Source organism: Limulus polyphemus, unplaced genomic scaffold (genome assembly GCF_000517525.1).
Source record: "Limulus polyphemus unplaced genomic scaffold, Limulus_polyphemus-2.1.2 Scaffold307, whole genome shotgun sequence".
Lineage (NCBI taxonomy): Eukaryota > Metazoa > Arthropoda > Merostomata > Xiphosura > Limulidae > Limulus > Limulus polyphemus.
Genome location: NW_013665917.1, coordinates 695765 through 706086, shown reverse-complemented (window position 1 = coordinate 706086; position 10322 = coordinate 695765). Strand labels below are relative to the sequence as shown.

General features: G+C 34.6%; 1 long non-coding RNA gene across 1 annotated transcript in view; it reads right to left on the bottom strand.

Moving 5' to 3' along the window:
* Positions 1-67: 67 nt before the first annotated feature.
* LOC111085281 overlaps positions 68-10322 on the bottom strand; it is a 28831-nt gene continuing 18576 nt past the window's right edge. The window contains exon 3 of the long non-coding RNA XR_002610112.1: positions 68-628. This is a non-coding gene — a long non-coding RNA (uncharacterized LOC111085281). The remainder of the gene's footprint in view (positions 629-10322) is intronic.

The window sequence follows — 10322 nt, the reverse complement described above, 5'->3', positions numbered from 1 at the left end:
TATATATATATATAAACATATTAGAGTATGTTTTATTAAGTTATAAAAGTAGCCCTGGACATTATTCTGAAAATGCTAAACAATTTCCAGATCTAGTTTGATCATTAGTGAATTCCGAGTAGGTACAAATAGTAGTCAGGTTTTGGGGTACAGCGTTTTGTTCGTCATTAGATAAACTAGGAAATATGCACGCACGTTTGCACTAGTCGTTGCCCTACAACTGTCATTTGTACTAAGCATGGATCTCCCTGGACTTTCTACGCCGATACTTTGTGTAATAGAACCATGTGTGTCCTTTATCTTGACAAATAACTCTTTAGTCTTGCTGTCAGATTCATCACTTGCTAGTTCTACTGTTTTCACCAAAGGGGGTTTCTCCGGCAGATGTTGGTTCAATTCTGTTGGCGAGTTATTCTCACTGCAGCTGCTGCTGCTGTTACTGTAGCAAATCGGAAGTGACAGAGACTGGCAGTTTCGGGATATGGAAGAACACTGCAGCTGTCCGGCCTCTGGTAGGGAGCTCATTTCGTTTCTAGTAGTTCTTCAAATTTTGGGTGAAATGAATTGTACTACGGTGAACAATTGGTCACGATGATAATGGTTAACTCCACACTTAATCATGTTTGACCTATAAAAATAATAATAATAATACTAATGCGTGAAGAGATTCAGTGGTGTTGAACATATATCTTGAAAGTTATGTGAATGAGAATATAAAATTTAATGAACAACTTAAACTATCTTAAAAAATTTTACGTTTAACACCAGACCATAAACTGAAAATTCATGAGCGATGAAAGAAATAAAAAACAAAGAAAAATATAAGTGAAAAACTTTCTTCAGAACTCATATTCTGAAAATATAAAATTTGTTTGTTTGTTTTTAATTATGCACAAAGCTACACAATGGCTATCTGTGCTCTGCCCACCACGGGTATCGAAACCCGGTTTCTAGCATTGTAAGTCCGCAGACATACCGCTGTGCCACTGGGGTGGGGGCAAAATATAAAATAACAAAACTCACCGAACTAGTATATATATACAATAAAAGTATGCAAAGATTTCAATGGAAAACCAGAAAATAAAATAAAAACATTTTAGTTAATACATATACAATATTGAGCACTGTAATTCACAAAGAAAAAAATTAACAAATATTTCAAACTTTCATTTCTACGCTGCTCCGAAAAGCCTCGCCTGTAAATAGCTTTACTTGCTGATTTTGTTTAGAACTTTTTCTGCCCATCTCAAAGCATAGATTTATATTTGCTCAAAAATTATGATTTACGTGGTTTTCTTTCTCTGCATTTATACAACATGCTTTCGTTCCCACCATTGTTATGAATTTCGCGCAAAGCTACACGAGGGCTATCTGCGCTAGCCGCCCCTAGACTAGAGAGAAGACAGCTAGTCATCACCACCCACCGCCAACTCTTGGGCTACTCTTTTACCAACGAATAGTGGGATTGACCGTAAGATTATAACGTCCCGACGGCTGAAAGGCCGAGCATGTTTGGCGTGGCGGGAATTCGAACCCGCGACGCATAGATTGCGAGTCGAGCGCCCTTACCACCTGGCCATGCAGGGCCAACCACCATTTTATGGTGTCACAGCATGTGATCTGAACAACAACCAATAATGTTCAGTTGTGAAACTAGCTAAACGCAAAGGTTAGATACCATTTGCTAGAGCAGATTATAAACTATTTATGTTAATATAAAGTAAATAAAATTATGTAAGGAGCTTTATGTTTAACAACAAATAAACAATATAAACAAAATCCAGCTTGAAACCTAGCTATACCAGATATTTTCATTTTTAAGCCTGACTGATCATCGCTAAAACTGGGTTTCGATACCTGTGGTGGGCAAAACACAAATAGCTCACTGTGGTTACAAGCCTTCAATGTTACCGCTGAACCACGTGGGGGGGGGGGGGGTTGGATTGTAGCACTTGAGTGAATTCTGCGTGAAAGAAAAATAAGAGGAAAGAAAACATGTTACTTGTATAAAAGGTGTTATATATGTATATTTTACATAACATGAGATTGATAAACGTAATTTAAAATATATGATATCATCTTTCATTAGTTGCACCAATTATGTCCAAATTGGTGCAAGTAAACATAATTATTTAGTAACTTTTTTTACTGTTTGAAAGATGCGTCAATAACCCATGAAAAGGTTTCGTAGTTTTCTTTATTTTTGATGTTTATATACCATTACTACAAAGACTTGACAAGTATATACTGCCTTTAATTTACAAAAACTTTAGTATCAAAATATAACAGTCATGTATAATAAATAACGTAGTTTTTCAATGACATTGATATCACTGTATTGTTAATTTTGTTTTAATGAAAAACCAAACGTTTATTTGGGGTAGCATGATTATAGTCCGCTATTATACATTATAAAGTCTAACGTAATTTTAATTAATCGTAGAATATTGTTAGAAGAAGCGTTATTAGAGTGATACTACAGCGTAATAAATAGGACTTATCAGATAACGCCACAGAAGCTTTTGTATAAATAATCTGTAATGATGTAGATTTATTACACGCATTCTCTAAAAACATAAAACACACGTCTACAGCTAAAACCAAAGCGTTGAAATATGGCAAGGGCTTTCTGGAGACGTGAGATTATGGAATAAGGAAATGCTGTTAATTTTGTGTGAATCCTGTTGTTTATAATCTGCAGAGCGATAAATATCGTGTATACAGTCCTCGCCTCACGCTGTTGTATTAAACATGGATTTTAAACCAATAGTAGCTTCATTATTCTTAGTCTATTCTCACTCTTGTGGAGAATATAAATATGATGATTTACATAATTACACTGCAAACTTAAATTTAGAACCAAGCAGCATCAATTACAAAATCAAATCAAACAGTTTTTGTTTTGTAGAATCGTTGAATATTTAGATATTTCGACAAAGAGAGGTTTCTTTGTTCTCGTGTTAAGAATGAGTATATTTTCACAGAAGGTAAGGTTTTAGCGATTTCTTTTAGAGTTCTCGAATACTTTTGAGATTGCAAAGTTCATGTCATAGATCGATCAGTTAGCATATATATGAAAAACTGAGGTTAAAAACATTCAAAATGAGATTTTCAATGCAAAATTAGACGTATGAGTACATTATTGATTTGACATATGAATAGACTATTCTTATACATGATAAGGTGATGAAAGAAAGTTGATATGATACGAAACCTTTAACTCTGATGATGACAGGTTCATTGGTCTAAAGTTATAGGGTTTGTCATTTTTAATAGTATGTTTTTACTGTACGCAAATAAAACAGCTCCTATGTCTAACCTTCTGTGTATAAAGGTTTTATTCATTGTATTTGAAGAATTTCGTCTTTAATACTTTACTTCTAGAAAGTATTCCCATGTATAGTAAATGACTTTAGCATTTATCCACTGAGAATCTGACTGAAATAAAACAACTCATTTTATGATTTATAGGAGATGGATTGTTGATGCTAAATATTTCTTTAGCGTGTTACAGTAATGAAATGAGGGCCAAGTCAAAAATATGAATGGAAGATTGGCAATTAGTACTGTTAACTTTTCAGTGTTCTTCCTTGAACTTTCTCGAATTTTCGTTACTTGATGATTCCAGTTTAATATTAACTTTGTTTTCACCGCCTAGTATTTTCATCACCTGATAATATTTAGTTAACACTGGCGAAATGAATGCGCTAGCTAATATTAATATGCCTATAATTACAAACATTGTGAAAAACATTTGAAATTATGCATTATCGTATCCACTAAAAAAACTATGTTCGTCTATTGAAATTCTAATGTTTATTTAATGTAAAGAACGAATTTGTATTTAACATCGTGCCCCCCAGTGGCACAGCGGTATGTCTGCGGACTTACAACGCTAGAATCCGGGTTTCGAGACCCGTGGTGGGCAGAGCACAGATAGCCCATTGTGTAGCTTTGTGCTTAATTACAAAACAAACAAACAATTTAACATCGTAATGTTTATGAACTTAGAGAAGCAGCCCAAGCTACCAAATATCAACTGTTTACTTTGTTATACTTTGATATCATTCGTAGCAACAGGAACCCCTGTTGACAGTAAAAAAATATATACACGAAAGATTTACTTCAAACTTTTTGATTGAAAACCATTTATACTCTTCGGAATAAAAAAAAATAGTAAATATACAAGAAGCATTGTCACAAGGAGAAAGAACTTCGCCTCTTTTACAACTTGCATATCTGAATAGGTAACGAACTTTTTGAGTTTCATACAGTTACGTGTAATACTTTCAACAACTCTCAGACTGAGTTTATCACAGTTTTTGGCAGAATCATTTCAGAGAGCGTTTCGTTAGACGTCGTAAAGTGATTCCCCATTTAATAGTTGGTAAATAGGTAGGAGTCAGTTTCTGACATTTCCAAACAAAGTTGAAGCATAAGTATAACCCATTTGTCTAAAATAGGTTGAAATATTGCACGTAATTGTCAAATTTAGGCATTCAGTGAGTTAATAAACTTTATATCTAGGTCTGTATGCTAATGTTAGTAAAAAAAAATACTTAAGATAAGAAATGGTTTAATAAAACACATAAAAAACTGGTTGAAACCCTAGAGCTTTCGACAGATCGATCTGTCTTCATGCGGTTTCTAACTTTTCAAGAAGATGCAAAATACAATATATTGAGAGTGAAATAATTTTTTGAAGAACATAGCCAGGATGTTCCTTCAGTTCATCAGGCAGTAGGGCTAGAACAACATAAATACGTTCAAAGGCAATGCAGGTGTAAACGTGAGATTAAAACACCTGCTTTGAGTAATCCGGAGATTACGACAGAAGAATATTGAACGTTTTTGCTAACATTACACATTGTGACGTAGAACAACTCATACACCATCGACTGTGGCGCTCTACATCGTTAAAGACACTAACTATTTGCTTATCCTTTTTTCTCCTACCTAACGAATCTTTCGTTTTTACCAGTCATTTGAAATCATTGTTTGTTTGTAATTAAGCACAAAGCTACACAATGGGCTATCTGTGCTCTTCCCACCACGGGTATGGAATGGAAACCAGGATTCTAGCGTTGTAAGTCCGCAGACATACCGCTGTGCCACTGGGGGGCATTGAAATCATAACAGTTAAAGTTACAACTGGATTTGTGCTTACGTTCCAAATGAATACTGAAATTAAATAAACTTGATATGAACTGCGTTTTATCGTTTCTTATAAATAACATTATTGTAATTATTTAACCTAACTTGTTTTGGTACCGAGGGTATATGTATATTTGGTGTGTTCAGTTCACTGAAAACTCAGTTCGCTAAATCTGTTCCGTAATCTGGGTAACGGAATACGAGTTTTCTTATAGCGACCAGCAGCAAAGTTGATAACACATAAAAAATTGGCTTTGTTTAAAAAAAATCAAAATCCGCTGTCCAGATCATATGGGGACATAAATATTTTGTACATTTTGGCACAATTGCGGAAACGTTCTGTAATTCATATAAATATTCAAAATGTGTCTTAAAATTAAACGTGGTAGCCCGATGTTTGCTAACAATTAGCAAATATTCTAAATAAATTAACGAACTATTGAGGAAGAGAAACATATAGAACATGTAGTTAAGACTAAAGTCACAGATTGTGATACTAAAAACTATTTAAATTTGTAATTAGATTACTTGTAATTGTCTGGCATGGTCTGGTGGTTAGGGCGGTTTATTCATAGTCTGAGGGTCACTGGTTCGAATCCCCGTCCCACCAAACATGCTCGCCCTTTCAGCCATGGAAGCGTTCTAATGTGACGGTCAATTCGTTGATAAAAGAGTAGCCCAAGAGTTGGCGGTGGGAGGTGATGACTATCTGCTTTCCCTCTAGTCTTTCATTGCTAAAAAATTGGCTAGCCCTCCAATAGCTTTGCGCGAAATTCAAAACAAACCAATTAATTGTAATTCCTAAGTCCAGATTTACAATAGTTAAGTAGTTGACATGTGGAATTATATATGAACATTTATACTGAGGGGCAGTTTCACAGTAATACTTTATGACTCGTGCAATCTGCTTATTCTACGAATTCCTACTGTGTATTTGTGAATTGATTTGTTTGTATCGATCAGGCTCCCCTATTATCCACAATTACTTCTATAACTTTGTTTGTTGTTAAGCCACAATGTACTACCTGTGCTGTGTCCATCAAGGGTATCGAAACCTGGTTTTTATCTTTATAAACTTACAGCTTTACCGCTGAGGCACTGTAGGGCACTTTTATAGTAACTCCAAAGAGTATCCGTTAGGACACCTGTACGTGGTATTTGAGCACGTGTGCCAACTGCCAAATTTAGTCCTACTAGTTTCAAACATTGCGCTCCTAGAATCTAAAGAGGGGCCTGGAACACAAAATCTAATGTCAGATTTTAATTTAGCGACAATGCAAAGATATTCCTAGATAACCTTCCGTGCGCATTTACCAATTGGTACCTCAAATATATAAGGTAGGGGTTACCCATATAGACAAAGACACCCCTTTCCCCTGGGCCACCTCGAGTCTGCGTGACAAGTGGTCCTGCTAACTCCTTATGATCGGTTTTGAGAGGCTTAATATGTTTGTTTTCTCGTAATTTGTATTATTTACCTTTTGTAAAGCGAAATAATTATTTGGTAGCTTACACCTAGGATGATGATGTTGAGAATAACAGAACTGTAGTTGGGTTGTGCATCAAAAAGAAGAAGAAGAAGAAGAAGAGGGAGTGTTACTAGTGTTATTTATCTAGGTAAGTATTTAGTTTTATAGATAATTGTTCTGAATTCTCTTCTTAATGAAGAACAAAATAAAATGTAATTTTTAATCTGTCTTTAAAGCATCAAAAACATTTTATATGAACTCCTTTTTGAGCTTGTTTTCCACCGAATACTTGGTTCCTCATGTGAAGTTTTAAGTAGTTCATATAAAAACAGGATCTCTTTATCTCAAAACATTAGCAGTTAGTTAATTATGTTAGTTACTAGAGGGCTATCTGCGACAGCCATTCCTAATTTAGAAGTAATAGACTAAAGGGAAAGCAACTAGTTAACACCACCCACCGTCAAAATGCCACTCTCATGATTCATGTACACCCCAATCTCTTAATGGTAATAATATTCGGCCAGGAAAAATCCTGGTTAGGGACAAATTTCAGCAGTTCCGAATACAGAATCTCAGAAAACTGACCTTGAAAAACTGACGTCTTGCAGTTTGCGACTGTTTACAGAATGGCCAAACTCGGCGAGACTTACGTACTAATTTGAATATAAACGACTATACATCTATAACATTGATCAATAAATCTACAGGCTGTATAAGAACATTTTTACTCTAATGCGTAGATTTGTTTGGTGTGAAAAATAGCAATGAATAATATATTATTCTATGTTATTTTCACTTATTAATCCTGGTATAGAAGGCTGAAAACATTGTTGAATCTACTATATCTTTCATACAGTCATTCCGTGAGTTATTCTTTCAACTACAGGTTTATATATCCGAGTTTCCGTGGTTCGCTCCTTGACACCCCCCCCCAAAAAAAAGAATAAGAAATTGCACTTTGGGGCCGTGGATGCATTATAACAGTGACGCCCAAAGCCCATTATTCGAATAGAACTGACCACGAGTAAGCGGCGGTTGGTGTTCCTTACTTGTCTTCCCTCTAGTCTATCACTTCAAAGTAGGGACGGCTGGCTCAGATAACCATCGAGTAACTTTGGGCGAAATTCAACAAACAAGAACTGATAATTAATTATAATCACTTTGTGCAGGAAAAGGCGTTCACACCATAATAAAGGCTTATAAAAGATTAAAGCCAAGAGTAATAATGAAAGTTAAACATCTCAGTGACATGTTTATATATCCATAGAGACGAGTGTAAATGACGTACTTTCTCATCTGTAAAGATAATGTCGCGATTTTAAAATCGTTATAGCAAATACGATAAATACTAACTGTGACCTTATACACATAAAATACTTTATGTTTGGGAGTGAAGTTGTGAATATAAACCTAATTCGTATCAGTTGGTCAAATTGTTCTTATAATATACAGGTTTAATGTATTTCAGTTTCTTATAGAAATGATATTAGGATTTAAGAAATAATTGAATTTGTGTCTTGTATCGTTTAGTTATTAAACAGCTTAATCATTTCTAATGTCAACAAACTGTTGTTCCATATATCCGTATGGCTAAAGAAGATGTTAATATTTAACAACGAATCAATCGGACCAATAATGTAATGTTGGTAAAAAATCCAGAGAAGTTGGAATAAGATATAAGGATAAGTAGGGACTGATCTAAGGAGTTTTTGGGTGTGGCTTTTTCTATAGATATAAAGTAATATAGGTTTTCTATTTCCCAAAACTTAACTATTCTTACTGTTCTGGTCATGTCTGTCTGGCCAGTACCGGTCGTCTTTGTAATTGCTTGGCTCACAAGAGTTTACAATGATAACAGCTTTATCAGTTAACCATTCCGCATCACGCATTTTTCTGCATCCCCATTTTCTTCTTTGTCAATGATCCGTAGCATTCTTCTTCATCATAGCCAGTTTCACTGTTCTGCACAGCAGCTCGTAATTTCGTCATTCCCCAGCCCGTTGTTCTTCATAACCAGTATCATTATTTTCAATGTCCTGCAGCTCGTAACTTCCACGTTATGTAGCCCATCCTTCATCTTCATAGCTATCACTATTTCCAATATCCTTCATCTCGTAACGTCTTCGCTATGCAGCCCATCTTTCATCTTCTTAGCCATAACTATTTTCAATGTCCTGCATCTCGTAACTTCTACGCTATGCAGCCCATTCTTCATCTTCATAGCTATCACTATTTCCAATGTCCTTCATCTCGTAACTTCTTCGCTATGCAGCCCATCTTTCATCTTCTTAGCCATAACTATTTTCAATGTCCTGCATCCCGTAACTTCTACGCTATGCAGCCCATCCTTCATCTTCATAGCCATCATTATTTTCAATGTCCTGCATCTCGTAAATTCTACGCTATGCAGTCCATCCTTCATCTTCATCACCATCACTATTTTCAATATCCTGTATCTTGTAACTTCTACGTTATGCAGTCCATCCTTCACTACCCTCACTATTTTCAATGTCCAGCAGCTCGTTCGTTTTCATTGTTATTATTATCATTTTTGTTATTCTTCAGTTCATTCCTTTCACTATAAACAGTTTTCGTCAAACAAAACTGGTTATCCTCTGTAACTCTACAGTTAAATGTTCATAACGCATTATTTTGTTAAGGTTTCTCCAATGTGGAGGCTACATAAGATATCAGTTTGCAGTCTTTTTCAACAAGTTATATTTTGTATTTCTCCGATCTCTTATTTATATTTTCTCCTTATCAATGTGTCTGTACTGTCGAAATAAGTGAATGTGCATCATTTACGTGTAACAGTATGTTAATCGCTTTAGAATGCATATTCCACCTTAGAGTGTCTTCTCTCCACTGTTATCAGTGGAGAATAATGGTATATTGATTACACCATATATACAGTAGTATATATGAGCATGTTTATACAGTTTTACTCATTTGAAAAAGTCCTCAGAATTGTAATAAATTATTTATATATGAATAACATTGGGTTTTGTCAAAACATTGTTAGCATTTTAAGTTTCATACCTTGTTTGTTTTCTTTTGGGCAAACCGACTTGATTACACGTTTTACCCTTGAGTTATTTTTTATAATAAAATCTATACTTCTCTCTATTCTCGAGTACACACCGCCATCAGGAAGAAACTAATTTTTTTAAATTGCCGTTTTGAGCGTTAGAAGCGATATTATAAGGAGTTAATCCGAACGATCATACTATGATAGTAAGCATTGTGCATTTTCTATCGAAATCTTTCTTCCGAATAGGTGTTAAAACCATAAAGTTGTAAGTGATTCGAAACTCATTTAACGCTAAACTTTGTAAAATTAGTAAAGTGATAATACAATATGGTATAGTACTGAATTCAGTGGGTATACACCTATGATTTATTGTAAATAATACAAAGTTACTTTTGAACAGTATTAACTTGTAATAAGCAATGTTGGTGATGCAGCAAGAACTATGATATCTCCTTTACTCAATTGTCACAACGTGTGATGTACTTTACTCTTAATTTCGTATCTTTAATGTAGAAAATGCTTCAATAAAATCAAAATTGTAGTCAGTTAACTTTTTTTTTTTAATTAACCAATTTTGATTTTTCGTCCTTTAAAATGAAAACATCAAACAACCTATTATTTTAGTTACTTAGCGGATATTCCTAACACAAAGTAACTGAAGGAACCAT